At 51.9% G+C, this 15,911-nt stretch overlaps 1 protein-coding gene across 1 annotated transcript in view; it reads right to left on the bottom strand.

The window, feature by feature from the left end:
• Window positions 1-1,881: 1,881 nt before the first annotated feature.
• Window positions 1,882-15,911, bottom strand: part of ADRA2B (adrenoceptor alpha 2B) — a 37,852-nt gene continuing 23,822 nt past the window's right edge. Inside the window, exons 2-3 of the transcript XR_011503869.1 lie at window positions 2,814-3,052; window positions 1,882-2,278 (exon numbers count right to left, since the gene is read on the bottom strand). The gene's annotated coding sequence lies outside the window, so the exon portion shown is untranslated. The remainder of the gene's footprint in view (window positions 2,279-2,813; window positions 3,053-15,911) is intronic.

The following is a 15,911-nucleotide window of genomic DNA, read 5'->3' as shown; positions in this document are numbered from 1 at the left end:
GGTGACTGGGTCCTCATCTGTTGTACCTTTCCTTCCAAGAAATGTAACACCCCACAGAAAGTGGCTCCATTTATGACGTATACAATTTTGATGTTAAGTGTCTTATTAAGCGCATGCTGCATGCCAGGCTTTGGAGAGTAATGCCACAATCTTTCGTCTTAATATACAAGCTGGCCAAACTCTGCAAACATCTGTCACAAAATGCCTGTCCCAATCCCTTAGACATGCTACCTCCAAGAGTCGTTTGTCCTCTGAGCAACTGGGAGCTGTCCTGGATATGCAATTTCATTTGCCCAAAATTATTTCTTGACATGGTCCAGCCCTGCCCTCCCAATTCCACCTCCCCTCCCAAATTTGGAAATGAAGGATGCCTCAAGATCCTCCCTAATTTGCAGGCTGGGGGTGAATGACAACCTTGAAATCCAATGAACAATCTCGTCTCCCAAGACCGGGCATCACCTCCACCCCTTCCCTGGAGCATCCTGGGATGCCTCCCTCAGGCAAGGCCCTCGTGCTCACAATGGGACTGATTGTGGGTTCCCAATATCAGACACCAGGGCCCGTCACGACCCTAAAGAACTCACATAAAGGGCAGAACGCATGAGCAGAGCGAGTTCAATAGGTGTTTTGGAGAGAGTGCTCATTTCCAAGCCCCGTGTCCCCCACTGACCTCGGACAGGTCCAGGATGGCCCGGGTGCTGCTCCTCAGTGGTGGGAAAGCTATCCTGCTGCTCTGTTGGAACAGCTGCCCTCCCTAAATACAGGTTTGAGGTTCACAACCAGTGCTCAGTTGAGGCCACCAGAGGGCTCTTTAAGAGTATCTAGGAGAAAGCTTTGGGGTCATGGGATCTGCAAATGCCAGCTCTGCCACTAATCAACCCTGTGACTTTGGACAATCACTTAGTCTCTATGGGGCTTGGCTCCCTCATCTGAAAATGGGGATGATGATAACACTTGAGATCAGACAGTGTGTGTATAATGCACACAGTGCACAAACGGGTGTTCAATATGTCCATTGTCTGCCTCCCTCCCCTCTCTCCCTGCCCTCAGGCCCAAGGAATTACACAAACCTGCAGATGTGATCAAGCGCTCTCTATCAGTGGCCTTTGAAAAATCAGGGAGACAAGAAAGGTGCCAACAGATAAGTGATGGGGAAATTCTGTGCCCCTTTTCAAAGAAGGGATTCAGAAAGCTAGACACAGATACCCTTGAATTTTCTCTCTAGTAAGATACCTAAATTATTCAACAGCTTTATTTATAAGAACTGGGAAACAGCATCAGCAGGATCTTCCAGAGGAAGCAATGCACCAATACACAGGGCTCCTCAGCGGGTCCTGCCAACTGTCCCTTCCCCCTTTGATATTTGGCAATTAGGAGGAGGATGTTAGAAGCATAGCATGTCTCAATTTTCTAAACCGTCTCATGATACCCTGGAGGTGATGTACACAGGTTAGAGCGCAGTGGTGCGTTTTTATAGATGACTGAACAACTTATTATTCAGAGTCAGCCTCTGATATTGAGCTGTAGGGCTCCATTCCACCCAAAAATCTAGACAGCGAGTTGGATGGGCCTTAGTATGCATATTAACCAATCTCAAGGATTGCATTGGCTGGAAAGGATTGTGGGCTCATTGAATGATGGGACCCAGATTCAAAATTAACCCAAGAGTGTGGAACAGTGGGCACACTCCCAGACATTGCTGGTGGGAATGAAGAGAGTAGAGCCACTTTGGGAAAAAATCTGTCAGTTTCTTATACTGTTATGTGTTATATATTTAACACGTAAAATTAAAGATACATCTACGTATCAGCCAGCAATTCCAATATTAAATACTGACCCAAGAGAAATGAAGACCTATGTCCACACAAAGGCTCGTACACAAATGTTCTTAACAGGTTTATTCATAATAGCCAACAGCTGGAAATGGCCCAGGTGCCCATTGGTAGGACAACACATAAACACATTGTGGTGCAATCCGACCACAGAACACTACTCAGCGACAAAAAGGAACAAAGCACAGATACATACAACAATCTGGGTGAATCTCAAAAATATTATGGTGATTAAAAGAAGTCTGACACTGTAAAATTCCATTTATATGAATTTCTAGAATAGGCAAAACCCATCAAAACAGTGCTCGCCTCTGGAAGGTGGAGGTGGAGAGATCTCTGGGGAAAGAGCGTGATGATGGTAACGTCCTCTGTCTCGATAGAAGCTTGGGTTACCCAGCTGTTTGCATTTGTCAAAACTTATGACTTGTGCATTTCATTGTATATACCTAAAAAAAAGTAAAGAAATATTGATCTCTAGTCAATGTATGCACACTGAAATGTTTGGGGGGCGGAGGAAGTGTACTAATATCTGCAACTTACTTTGAAAGTCATCAAAAGATAAGACAGATTGAAAGATGAGTAGAAGGATGCATAGATAGAGATGTGACGAGACAAGCACAGTAAAATGTAAACTTTAGAATCTAGGTGGGGAGTTTATAGGTGTCCATCGTACAATTCTTTCAACTTTTTTGCATGTTTGAAAATTTCATAACAAAATGTGAAAACAAATTAACCCAACAGGATAGAGACGGCTGAGAGTCAGTGGGTGAAACTGAATACCAGTGAAGGACAAGTGGCCTCTGCAGGTGTAGACGCTCCTCTGCTTATGCAGGGAACGAGGAAGTCCTGGTTCGCCAGCTGTTCATGTTCACAAGGAATGGGCGGCATCCTAGTTTATTATGAGTGCATGTGCTGCTGTAAGAACTGCTGAATTGATCGATGTTTCCATAATCCCTGCTCATGGAGGGCATCCCATCTTACCGCACACTGCTCTCGTCCCTGTGAGACTAAAATCCCACTTTCGAAGAAACGTTAGCAAACGAGTGTGTATCAGTCAGGACAGGCTGCATCTTACTTCACTGACAAAAGATCCCCAAATCTCAATGGCTTCTCTCTCATGCTCCACATCCACTGTGAGTTGGCTGTGGCTCTGATGCATGTCATCTTCGCTCTGGGACTCAAGCTGACCAAGTAGCCTTTATCTGGAACATTTTCTCTATCTGGTAACAAAGGGAAAAGAGACATGGCAAACCACAGGCTGACTCTTACAGGTTCTGCCTGAAAGGGACATATGACACTTTTGCCCACATACCATTGGCCAAAACAAGCAACATGGTTACACCTTGGTTCAGCTGGACGCGGATGCCCCGTCCTCCTACGTACAGCAGACTATGGCCAGCAGTGATCTGCTGTGTCCCGAGGACCCCATCAGGATGGCGTGAGGTCTGGCAAAGTTGAGGGGTGGAGGGAGAGGAGGCTGAGGGATGACGTAATGCTTTTCTTCAGACACTTTAAGGGAAACAGCGTGAGACTTGCTCTGCACAGCTCTAGGGGGTAGCATGAGGATACCCCCAATGTCTGGCAGTGACTGACTTTGGGTCACTACAGGAAGCCTTTTATAACAGGAATGACTGCCCAGCAATGGGGAGCAAGATGGGCACACATTACCTGGGCACTTCCACGGGCCCGGCACTTGAAGATATTATTGCACTCCATCCTCCCTATCCACCTGAAAACACTGACCCCAGCTACCCACAAAGCAGTGAGTTCCCTGTCCCTGGAAGGATGTAAGCAGAGCCTGGATGGCCGTGTGACAGTGCTGTGGATGGAACCCCTGCTTTGGGATGGTGAGGTCAGACCAGAGTGCGGCTCCCTCTAGAGTACCCTTGAGAGGGACGCTATGCTCCCTGTCGCCATCACCTGCCCCACGCAGAGTACCCGCTGCAGCATCACCAGGGTTTCAAACAAGCATGCTTCTGGGAGGGGCTGCGAGGCGGAAACCCCCCAGCCTTGGGCAGCTGCCCAGGGCTCTGAGACCTTGGATGCTGACCAAGACTATTAGTGACCATCCCTGTGACCTTGGGCAAGAGGCCCAGCTGCAGGAGAGGGGGCAGTGAATTAGCACACTTGCAAGTAACTCAAGCAGCTGGGCCTGGCCTGGCCTGCGTCTCCATGTCTCTGAGCACATCCGCCACAGCCACGGGGTGAGAGCATTGGCCAGCTGACCAGTGCAGGTCCCACAACCCACTCAGGGCCTCACGGCTGAGCAGGCAGCCCCAGTGAAGCCATACTCCTATGGTGGGCCTTCCGTATGTTGAGAGATTGGCTGCTCTCTCGTTGTTGATTTGCTTCCCAAAGCTATCAGGCCATCTCGCCATTGTAATAACCCTTCTCATGAGGACAGTCCTTTCCAGTTTGCAAAATGCAAACTGACAGAGCCTCTACGGGCTCCAAACCCATGTCCTGGCCAGGGCAGGGATTCGGTTTTGGACTCGCACTCACCCCAGCCCAGGCGCTTGTCTGAGAGGAGACGCAAAAGAGAAGGGCCCAGCCTGCAGCTCAGACACCTGCCTGCAACTGGGACCACTGTGCTTGCCCAGCCGAGGCCAGTGAATCACCTGAACCACGTGAATCACAGCCTGAAAGGCCAGCTCTCCACTCCATCCCCCACTCAGGCAGCACTTCACAGTGTACAAAGGAAGTTTCTCCACCTCCAGGAGTGTATCTGACCCCACAATTTCCTTAGAGAGGAGGGAAGCAACTGGCCTGAGGCCACATCACTAATGAGGGACAGAAGGGACATAGACTCCCATCTCCTGTCTGTCAGAGCCCAGAGCACCACAGCCGCCCTCCTTCCCTCCCTCCCACTCATGGGCCAGCTCTTGGGCTGCCTGTGGGCCCATAGGAAGCCCACTTGCCTCTTCCCCAAGTTCCGGCAAGGCTGCCAAGTCCTGGAGTCAATGCCCACTGAGCTCAGGCACGCTCTGTGCAGTGTCTCTCTAACTAGGAGGCAGATTAGGTCAAGCTGCCAAGGCATTTACAGTGGCCTCCCCTCCCTTCGGCCCTGGAGGTCCCTCCTGCTCCCGCCCAGCCCAATGCAGAGCCATTGGCCTCCAGGGTGCTGGATGTCAGGGAGAGGGGGAGGAAGAGTCCAGGCCTGCCTCCGGGCTGGCCAGCCAGAGGCCAGGGACAGCAGAGTTCCTCACGTCCGCACATTGCTGAGCATCCACATCCCTTGGCTTGCTTCCAGGGGCCAAGGCCCCCACCCCTCCACTGGGGACAGCTGTCGTCTGCACTCAGCCAGAGGTGGCCCAAGAATTCTGGCTGGCTGAGCCTCACGCCCCGACCTCAGCAGAGAGGCACGCAGAAGGCCATATCTTCCAAGCCCTCCGGCCCCTGCCCTGTCCCAGGCGAGCAGAGCCCGAGGCCCGCATGCTTGAATCCTGACCCTCCAGGCTGCCGCTCCTCAGGGCTCGCCCACACTTCCCTCCCTGCAGGTCCTGAGACAGTTTCTCAGCCCAGCCCCAGCTCACCCTCTCTCTGCAGCCACAGTGCGCTCCCCACTCCTGCCTCCTCCTTTCTGAGCACATGCACTCGCCTCCATTCACACCCACCCTCACCTGCAGGCCCTGTGAGGTGCCACGCGTAGGATTGCTTCCTGTTTTCCCTTCACGGCCCTTCCTCCTCCTATCCCCCCGTGGACGTCCTTAAATATCCATGTATCCTTAGACCTCTCTAGTATGATACCGTGTGCTCATATTTTCAGTTTACAGGGGCGGATTCATGGTAAAGACTCTGCCTATCACACGGTTTTTACTCAGCGCTGTATTTTAGGATCTGCTGGTGACTGTGTGTCACCTTGTTCATGGCTCCTGATGGCTGTGTGGCTCACATTCTATCCATTCTCCTAATGTTGGACCATTAATTTAATCCTCTTCACTGCTATAAATAACACTGCAAGAAACATCCTCATGAAGGTTCCTGCAGACCTGGCTGGGAGCTTCCCAGGAGAAACCCCCAGCAGTAGGGTGGCGGCCTGTGGAGTTATGCATACTTAATGCCCTAGGGCCTGGCGGATTGCTCCCAGAGTGACCACACCAGTCTACAAGCCCACCAGCTCGTGTGATGAGAGGAGAAAGGACATACCTGTTTGAAAAAGTCTTTGCTAGCTGCCAAGGCAGGAGCTGAAGTTTACAAGGCAGGCTTAGGCTGAGGAGGTAGCAGGCTGTGGTGGTGTCTCCAAAGAGGAGGTGAGAAATGACGGAGAAGGAGGGAAGGAGATGGGGCGGGGGGTGCAGTATGAGCCGAGGCACTATGGGGGGAGGCCAAGAGAGGAGTCCCATGGGCAAATTTGGGGTTGTCCAAAACGTCATTTTAAAGTTATTGGCTCTGCAGCATCTAGTGAGACCCCTCCTCAGGACGACCAGCTGCTCAGAAGTGTCCACTGTTCCCATGATGCTTTGTGTATGGGGCTTCTTATGGACCTGAGGAGGGTAGCTATGGTGTGGACCAGACATCAGTGTGGGAGCCACATTGGGAAGAATGGGGGTCCATGAGCTCTGCCTCGGTAGTAACAGAGACCTCCAAGAGGGCTTCAGGCCGCCACAGATGATGAGGCTTGGGGTTCGCAGCCATCTTATCTAGATCTCGAGGGCAGGGAGGTGCTTCTGACCCCTGGGTGATGCTACATGGCTAGTGTGGGTGTTGCTGAGGATGTCACTTCCCACATCACACAGCGCCTCCCAGAGGACTCTCGGGAGAAGCAGTCCTCTGCGCCATGGTTACCTGTGCTGTTTCTGACTCGCTCTATTTTCAACTACTGAACTGTAAGTGATGTCACTAATCAGGTTTCCCATGGCCACCCTCAAGGCCATCTCTCACGAGTGTGCAGGATGCCACAGGGGACCTCTGGGTGTCTACCTCCTCCTGGTTCTTAGTTCTCTTTTCACTTTCCTGACAGCGTCCTTTGAAGCACAATTTTTTTAATTTTGAAGTCCAATTTATCCATTGTTTCTTTGGTTGCTTGGGTTCTCGGTGTCATATCTAAGAAACCATTGCCTAATCCAATGTCAGGAGATTTATGCCCATTTTCTTCTACGAGTTTTATTGTTTTCACTCTTACTTTAAAATCTTTGATCTAGGGGCCGGCCTGGTGGTGCAGTGGTTAAGTTCACACATTCTGCTTCTCAGTGACCCAGGGTTCACCGGTTCAGATCCTGGGTGCAGACATGGCAGTGCTTGGCAAGCCATGCTGTGGTAGGCGTCCCACATATAAAGTGGAGAAAGATGGGCACAGATGTTAGCTCAGGGCCAGTCCTCCTCAGCAAAAAGAGGAAGATTGGCAGCAGTTAGCTCAGGGCTAATCTTCCTCAAAAAAAAAAAATCTTTCATCTATTTTGAATTAATTTTTGTATGTGCAGTGTGAAGTAGGGATCCAAATTCACTCTTTTGCACATAGATATCCAGTGTCCGAACACCATTTGTTGAAAAGACTATTCTTTGAATTGTCTTGGCCCCCCTGTCAAAAATCAATTTGCTGTAAATGTGAGGGTCTATTTCTCTATTCTAAATTCTATTTCACTGATTGCAATGTAGCCTTATGCCAGCACCACACGGTCTTAGTTAATGCAGCTTTGTAGTAAGTTTTGAAATCAGAAATCCTTCAACTTTGTACTTTTTCATATTGTCTTGGCTGTTCTGGGACCGTTACATTTCCAAATTGAATATTATCAATTTTTTTGGAGAAGCCAGCTGGAATTCTGATGGAGATTGCGTTGAATCTGTAGGTCAATTTGGGGAGTATTGCCTTGTTAACAATATTAAACCTTCTGATCCAGAAACGTGGGATGTCTTTTCATTTATTTATATCTCCTTTAATTTCTTTCAAAAGTGTTTTGTAGTTTTCAGAGCATATGTTTTTCAATTCTTTTGTTACATTTATTCCTAAGTATTTCATTCTTTGATGCTATTGTGAGCGGAACTGTTTTCTTAATTTCATTGCTAGCAAGTGGATGGATTTCCAGGGAGCTTCTGATGCCCTCCTCCCCTTCTGTCGTTTGGTCTCCCTTCTCTCAGGCTGTGGCCCTGAGCCACCCTGGGTTCCAGCAGCAGCATCCTATGTGGCCAGGGTTTGGTTCCAGGCCATGGCTCCCCAAGGGCCTCAGCCCAGCACGGGGCCCAGGGCACAGGGCTGCTCACCTAGAGAACGATGCGCAAATGAACGAGTGTTCAAATGAATGAGTGAGTAAACAGACTGAGAAATCACTCCATGCTGGGTGCTGGATTCTGCATGTTTTGGGCAGCTGCTCCCAGAGCTCTGTAGCTGAGTCTCTACCTGTCTCGTACCTTCCCTGGAGGTGTTTCTGCCCCAGGCCCTCCACCCACACCCCAGGGAAATGCAGCCGTGAGGGACAGCTTCCTGGCACTTCCCTGCAGGCTGTGGAGGGGAGGGTTCGTTGGAAGTGGAGCTGAGTGAAGGGAAAGGGAGGTGAGCCAGCACACGAGGAGAAGACGCCCCAGGCCCTCTGGGCCTGACCCCTCTGCCTCCCCAAGGGCTGTCTCCTCCTCCCTGGCCCTCCATTTCTCCGTGGGTGCCTCTCTCCTCACCTCAAGCAGGCCTGTTCTTCTCAACCCGGACAAGCAAACACACAGAGCCCTCCCCTTAACTCGTCCTTCCTCACAGAGAGGCCCACGGCTGCTGTGTGCTCTCTTGAAAAGTAAAAACCTTTGTGCTTCAAAAGACATCATTAGGAAAGTGAAAAGATAACCTACTGACTGGGAGACAATATTTACAAATCGTTTATCTGATAAGAGACTTGTATCTAGAATATATAAGAACTCTTATAACTCAAGGATAAAAAGACAAACAACGCAATTAAAACATGGGCAAAGGATCTGAATTGATGCTTCTCCAAAGAAGACATACAAGTGGGCATTGGGCACATGAAAAGACGCTCAGTATCATTAGCCACCAGAGAAATGCAAGTCAAAACCACAATGAGATACCACTTCGCACCCATTAGTATGGCTACACCAAAAAACTAGATGATAACAAGTGTCGACAAGGATGTGGAGGAGTTGGAACCCTCAGACACTACTGGTAGAAATGTAAAATGGTGCAGCTACGTTGGAAAACAGTCTGGCAATTCCCCAAAATGTTAAACACAGAGTTACAACATAGGACCCAACAATTTCACTCCTAGGTATATACCCAAAAGAAATGAAAACATATGCCTCCACAAAAACTTGCCTATGAATGTTCATAGCAGCATTATTCATAATAGCCAAAAGGTCAAAACAGCCCAAATGTCCAGCAACTGATGAATGGATAAATAAGATGTGGTGTATCCACACAACGGAATATCATTCAGCAATAAAAAGGAATGAAGCACTGACACACACTACAACATGCATAAGCCTTGAAAACATTACGCTAAGTGAAGGAAGCCAGGCACAAAAGGCCACATATTGTGTGATTCCATTTATATGAAACGTCCAGAACAGGCAAATCCATAGAGACAGAATGTAGATTAGTGATTGCCAGGGGCAGTGGCTGGGGAGGGGAGTGGAAGATTGGGAGATGACAGAGAAGGTACAGGGTTTCTTTTGGGGGTGATGAACATGTTCCAATATTGTTTGTGGTGGTGATTACACAACTCTGTGAATATACTAAAAGCCATTGAAGTGTGTATGCAAATTATATCTCAATAAAGCTGTCTTTTTAAGAAATCTCCTTGGAGGGGCATTTGCAGCAGCTCAGACCTGTTTCCCACAAAGCTTCAAGGAGAGGAAGAGGCCACAGGTTCTGGGTCCACCCCAGCAGCACCACAAACCTGCCGAGTGACCTTCTCCAGGCCACCTCCCCTCCCTGGACCTCATCTCCTCATCTCAAGATGGAGGGATCAGGTCCTTTCTGAGGGCCTTTCCTCCGCTGATGGGTAATGACTCAGAACAGCCGAGCCCCTTGAGCCAGCAGTCCCAGTTCTGGAAATCCTGCCCAGAGAGATATCCTCATGGAGGAGAAAGCTCTAGGCTCAAAAATATTCCACGCAGGCTTTTCCGTAGTGCTGAAAAACCAGAAGCCACCTAAGTTTCCAAAAACAAAAGAACAGTTATATAAACTGCAGTTGTGCCCTTTAAAACGGGGCCTGCAAACACTGACAACACGGGGAAATGCTGCTGTTGTGACATTTGGTAGAAAAGCAGGACGCGGACCTGAGTGAGGACAGTGGGCTATGGGCCACACAAACATTACCAGGGAGGAACAGGGACAGAGTGGAGCTGCTGTGACAGGGAGACTGAGCATGTCACCCTCTTCTATTTAGAAACCCATCAACGTCACCACAACCGTGTCTATGTGACCGCAGGTTAGAAATCGGTTCCTCAGTGTGCGATCTGTGGGACAGGTTACCAGCAGGCCACAGCTGCCTGTGAGGCAGGTGGACTTGGGGGCAAGGAAGCCAGGTGGCTCCTGGCCACTCCCTGGGCAGCCTCAAAGACAGGGTCCCCCATGGGCAGGGCTCCTCTCCAGCGGGCAGCTGCCGCGGACCACAGTGAGCTCTGACGGGTGAATCCTGCCTGCACACCCTACAGAGCATCCTCACCCAGCAGGATTAGGGCCCCAGGAGAAACTGGGGCTCCACCTGGGGTGAATCGCTGCCCCATTCCAAACTGGAAACATCTCCTGGACAAAGACCCTGGCGGCTCATTCTACGTCCTTGCCCCTCCACTCTGGCACTACCTGTGACTGAAGCATCAAGGAAGCAGCGAGGAGGAAATGAGGGAGGGAAATGCAGCCTCGTGGTCCAGCCCATGTCCCACCGCCCCAGGCGGGGTCTCCCCCTCCCAGACCCACCTGACAGCTGACAGAGGCAGCGAGGGGCTGGCTGGGCCTCTTCTCCAGCCTGGCCCAGTACCCATCAGCATAGCTCTCATCCCATCCTTTCACAGGGCCAGGCCACAGCTGAACCAGAACCCTGGGGCCCGATGGGCACAGGCTCCCCTCGCTTCAGCCAAGTTCCCGCCTCCCTCCCTTCCCCCAACACCATGCCTCCAAGGGGTGGCTCCCTGCAAGCCTTCAGGGCCCTCACCTCCACCCCATACTTCACAGGGACAAGGAAGGCTGGCCACCTCCCTCTCACCTGAGTGGAGGGGAAAACTACACTCCTGACCCTCTGCACATGGGAGGAAAGAGAGAGGGAGGAGATGAAGGAAGTGAGGGAGGGCCAAGCACGGCTGCCGTCAGTAGGAGCCCCGGGCTGGCTTGTGTCGGGGCTCTGGTTGTGAGACCCCCATGCTATCTGGCGGCCTGTGTTCACCAAACTCGGCTAGTCTTAGCCACATCTGCCCAGCAGCTGGCGGGGGCTGCAGCATGGCTGGGCTGAGGAAGAGGGCAGGGCCCTGGCGGGGTTACAGGCCTCACCTGAGTTCTGCTGCGGCCAGTTGCCTTGGCAACTCTGTCCTTCGGCCTCAGAGACAGAGGGAGCCGAGGCAGGCAGAGGAAGTTTGGTGGATGGCGCTCCCGGAGTGGAGCTGAGGCGAGGACAGGGGGTGGGGTGCTCTGGGTCAAGAACCGACCCTGAGAGGCTTGGAGAGCCTTCCTCATTTTCCAAAGCAGTTTCACACGCAGGGCCTCAGTCTTCCTAGTGGAGGGACAGCCAGGACAAGCCTGGTTTACAAATGAAAGAGCCATCTGTGTGCCCTGCTTTGTGCCAAGCTCCACATGACCTGCTAGTGGTGCCCAGTCCAGGGAGAGACAGACACACAGACAAGTGAGAACAGTGCGGTGAGGAAAGTGCCCGGCAGAGGGTGTTCTCAGGCTGCAGAGCCCTGGAGTGGAAGTCCTTAGCTGGGGGCTCAGAAAGGGCCCCCAGAGAGAGCAGTGGGCCTGGCAGGAGGCCCAGAGTGGAGAAGGCTGGGAAGAAAAGGCCGGGCATTGGCCCATGCAGAGGCCTAGAGATGATGTCAAATAGCGTCAGTGATTGAGAGCTTAGTAAGTGCTGGGTGCCTGACATTACCTCGTTCATAATTCTAGGGGGTAGGTATTACTGCCTCATTTCACAGATGAGAAAACTGAGTCTTATGATACGTGAGTTGCCCACAGTTACTCCTACACAACTGCTGTCACAAAGAGCCCCCAAATCTCCATGGCTTAGCACAAATTGATTTCTTGCTCATCTCACAGTCCCATGTGAGTCAGGCAGCTCTCCTCCCAGCAGTGACTCAGGGATCCAGGCTCCATTCATCCCCTGGTGCCACCATCTTTAGTCCATGGTGTTTGAGATTGTCGCAGAGGGAAACTGAGTGAAGGATTGCACATGGGAGACTTTTCTGGGCCAAGTGGAAGTGGCACATGTCTCTTCTGTCCCCTTCCCACTGGCCCAACTCATCCCTAGGTCAAGGGGGCTGAGAAATGTGGTCTAACAGGCTCTCAGGATGAAGAGGAGACCGAGGATGTCAGGGGCACTGGACGGCTCATCCCTGAGCGATTTACCCTGAGCCCGTATCCTTAACCGTAGGCTGCTGCCTCCCACACACCCTGCAGGATCTGGATACCTTGGGGGCATGACAAGCAGCCAGGATAGCCCCAGTACAGGGCTAGAGAAGAAATAACCCCCAGAGAGCTGTGGGGCCGAATGTGAGGGTCCCCAGAACCAGCCAAAGCATCTGGACTCTGTCCTTGCGCAGTAGGAGCCACTGACAGGCTTAAAGCAGGAAAGCGCTGTGGGCAAGTCTGGATTCCAAAGAGATAAGGCTGTGGAGGAGAGGCAAGGGGTAAGGAAACCAGACCAGAGGTCACGCGAGTGGCCCAGGGTCCCTGGTGACCCGGAGCTGAGTCTCTGGACCCCAGCTCCTGGGCTCATCCTCCTCTGTCTTCAGGCACACGCTCCCTGCAGGGGCCCTAGGTAGGACGACCCAACCCCCCACCCCGGAGGACAGCTGAGGGCAAGCCGCCCTGGCCCTGGGAGGGTGAATGTGAGGCTATAATTCTATTGCAAGTGTCTGGGAGCTGCCAGGGGCAGAGGGACCAGTGACCACATATCGTTCATTGCAGGCACCAGGGCCATCACTCAGGCCCAGTGAGGAGCCATTAACCTGGGCTGACTGTGCCCTGCAGGGAAACCATCTGCCAGCAGCCTCCTTACGGCAGGACCTTACAGCAGAGATGGACAAGGCGGATGGATGTGATGGGGCCACTGGGGAGGCCAGGGGGCGGGGGAGTGGGGTGCCCCTCCCCAGGAAAGAAGCGTATATTGGGTAGGTGGATAACCTGGGCCTGGATCTCAGCTCTTCATTGACTGGGGAGAAGGACAGTTGTCTCCTGATGTGTAGGGGCCCCCTGGTGCCCAGATACATGCCAGCTCCCGTAACCCTCCCCACACGCCCTCCTGCCCCTACGCAGCCTGGTGAGGACACCTCCCCCTCCTCTGTCCTCTCCTTACTCTCTCCTCTCCGCAGCCCCTTCCAGGCTTGCAGGAGAGGTGGGAGGGCTCCCTGCAGGATTTTCTCCAGCCCCCAGACCCTGACCGCAGCCGCTGGCTCTTCCCCTCTCTTGTCCTCACTCCCTATCACCGGCCTCCCAGCCAACCACAGTAGCTGCCATAACAACCACCCCCATTCCCCAGTGCTGGCCATGGGCAAGCCTGTCCTCAGGTTTGACTTGCATCATCTCACCTCATCTTCACAAACGACCTTGTAAGCACTGTGCTTCCGCAATCCACAGAGGATGGACTGCTGCCCAGAGAGGGGACGGAGCTTGCCTGAGGTCACACAGCAACAGGGGGTAGAGCCAGAATTGCTACCTCTTCCCCTCCTGCCCCTGTCCCTTCCTCAGCCCTCTGTCCTTCTGTCCCACTCCAGCCACCCCTCATTCCTTCCCTGGGGAGGAGAGCTCAGGCTCCTTGGCAGGTGCAGCTATGTCTGCCCCTCAGGTCTCAGAGTGGGGAAACCAGCAGATGGATGGCCTCAGGGCTCCATCCCACTGGACAGGAGGAAAGGGATGGCAGGAGAGACTTCAGGGAAACGGCGGGCTGGTGCCTGGGGAGTGGAGGATGTTGTAACCCCCCACACACACCTCCCTGTGACCCAGGAACACTGGGAAACCAGCTGTGTGCCTTCCACTGGCAGAAGCAACCAGAGAGCCTCCGAAGGGAAGCAGGGGAGGCTGGCAGCTGAGGGGGTTTACCCCTAAGCAAGTGGGCTCAGGGCAGTCCACTGGTGGAAGGGTGGAAGGTGAAGCCTGGGAGGGGCTTCAGAGGACAGGAAGGAGGTGTGGAAAGGCCAAAGGGGAGCCCAGTGCTGCCTTAGTTTACTATCTCTATTCTCTTCAGCCACTTAGCCGAGGTCTCGTCTTCAAGCCTGTGCCTAAATGAAAATTACTGACATTCTAATTCCTTCGCATCAGCTTCTGCAGCTGTCTGAAGTGTGGCTTCACCACCTCCTCCATGTCTGAGCCAGTCCCACCTCGTCTTTCTGTCTCCAGCTGGTGCGTCCAGGGGCAGAGGCCAGGGCTATTCTCTGGCAGAAGCGACCCCCGTAGCACTAGCCCTGCCGCAGCAGGCAGCTTTTGGAGTCAGAAGACCCGGGTGTGCATTCTGGCCCTCTCATTTAGGGGCCGTGTGCCCCTGGGAAGGTTGCTTCACCTCTTTGAGCTTCAGTTTCCTGGTGTATAAATAGGCAAATAGAGCCTAACTTGCAGGGTTTTTAGGATCCCACACCTACCACACAGACCACACCTGGGCTCACAGTCCTCAGGAACTAACTCTGTCACCTCCCACTCTGATTGCCCGGGATCCCAGCTGCCATGGGGCACTTCTGTCTGTCCACCTTGCCGTAGCCTCCAAATCAACTTGTGGAAAACTGAATTCATTGCTGGTCTCCATACCAGGTCCCCCACTTAACTTCTGCTTTTCTGACCTGAGAATGATGATCACCCCAGATGCTGAGGCTAAAAGCTGTGAGACCATCTTTGACTTTGTCTCTTGGTTTAAATCCTTCCACTCGGTGGCCACCAAGCTCTGGTATGTCCCTCACCCAAATTTGCCTTCACCCCAGTCCTCTACTCAGACCAGGTCAGGACCAGAGCCTGTTCAGGGAAGGCTCCACTCTGTGTGAGCTACAGGGCACGAGTGGGGATGCAGAGGTGGGGCCCCTGCCCTCAGGGAGCTTCCAATCAAATGCAGGAGGCTGGTCCAACCCTCCCCACGACAGAGGAGGGGAGCCAACGGCACTGCACTGCCGAGAAAGACAGCCTGGGAAGGCTTCAGGGAGGAGATGGCATTTGAATGGGATCTTAAAAGACAGGGAGCATTTAAGTCAGTGCAGAAGGTGAGGAAGGGCATACCAGGGTAGGCAAGAGTGACCGTCCACTTGATAAGATTTTAAGTGCCTGTTGCATGCAGGCACTTTATGCCCACTAACTAGGACAGAAAACTGCTCCCGTGGAGTTTGCAAATTCAAACACAATAATTCTTATGAAGAAAATAAAAGAGTATGTGGTGCAGAGTGACAAGGGGAGGCCTCTCTAAGGAGACATTGCCAGAAGATCTTAGTGATAAAAAGGAGCCATGTGAAACTGGAGGGAAGAACATTCCAGCCAAAGAAAACGGCAAATGCAAAGAAGACAAGCTTCTTCAGGAACAAAAACACTTTTTACAATCCAAACAGGAGAGACGTATAGGCTGATGGGATAGAACTGAGAGTCCAGAAATAAACTCGTATGCCTATGGTTAACTGATTTTCGACAAGGGTGCCCAGACCATTCAATGGGGAAAGAAGAGTCTTTTTGACAAACAGTGCTAGGACAACTGGATACACAGGTGTCAAAGAGTTAAGGTGTCCCCCTACCTCATAGCATATGCAAAAATCAACTTGAAATGGATCGAATATCCAAATGGGGCTAAACCTAAAAAGCTCTTGGAAGAAAACATAGGAATAAATATTCATGACCTTGGATTTGGCAATGGGTTCTTAGCTATGATACCAAAAACACAAGCCACAAAAGAAAAAAATAGATAAATTGGACTTCATCAGGATTAAAAAGCTTCTGAGCAGCAAAGAACAAGAAAGAAAGAAAAAATG

This window comes from Equus asinus, chromosome 6 (genome assembly GCF_041296235.1).
Source record: "Equus asinus isolate D_3611 breed Donkey chromosome 6, EquAss-T2T_v2, whole genome shotgun sequence".
Taxonomy (NCBI): domain Eukaryota; kingdom Metazoa; phylum Chordata; class Mammalia; order Perissodactyla; family Equidae; genus Equus; species Equus asinus.
This window is presented reverse-complemented; position numbering and strand designations above follow the sequence as displayed.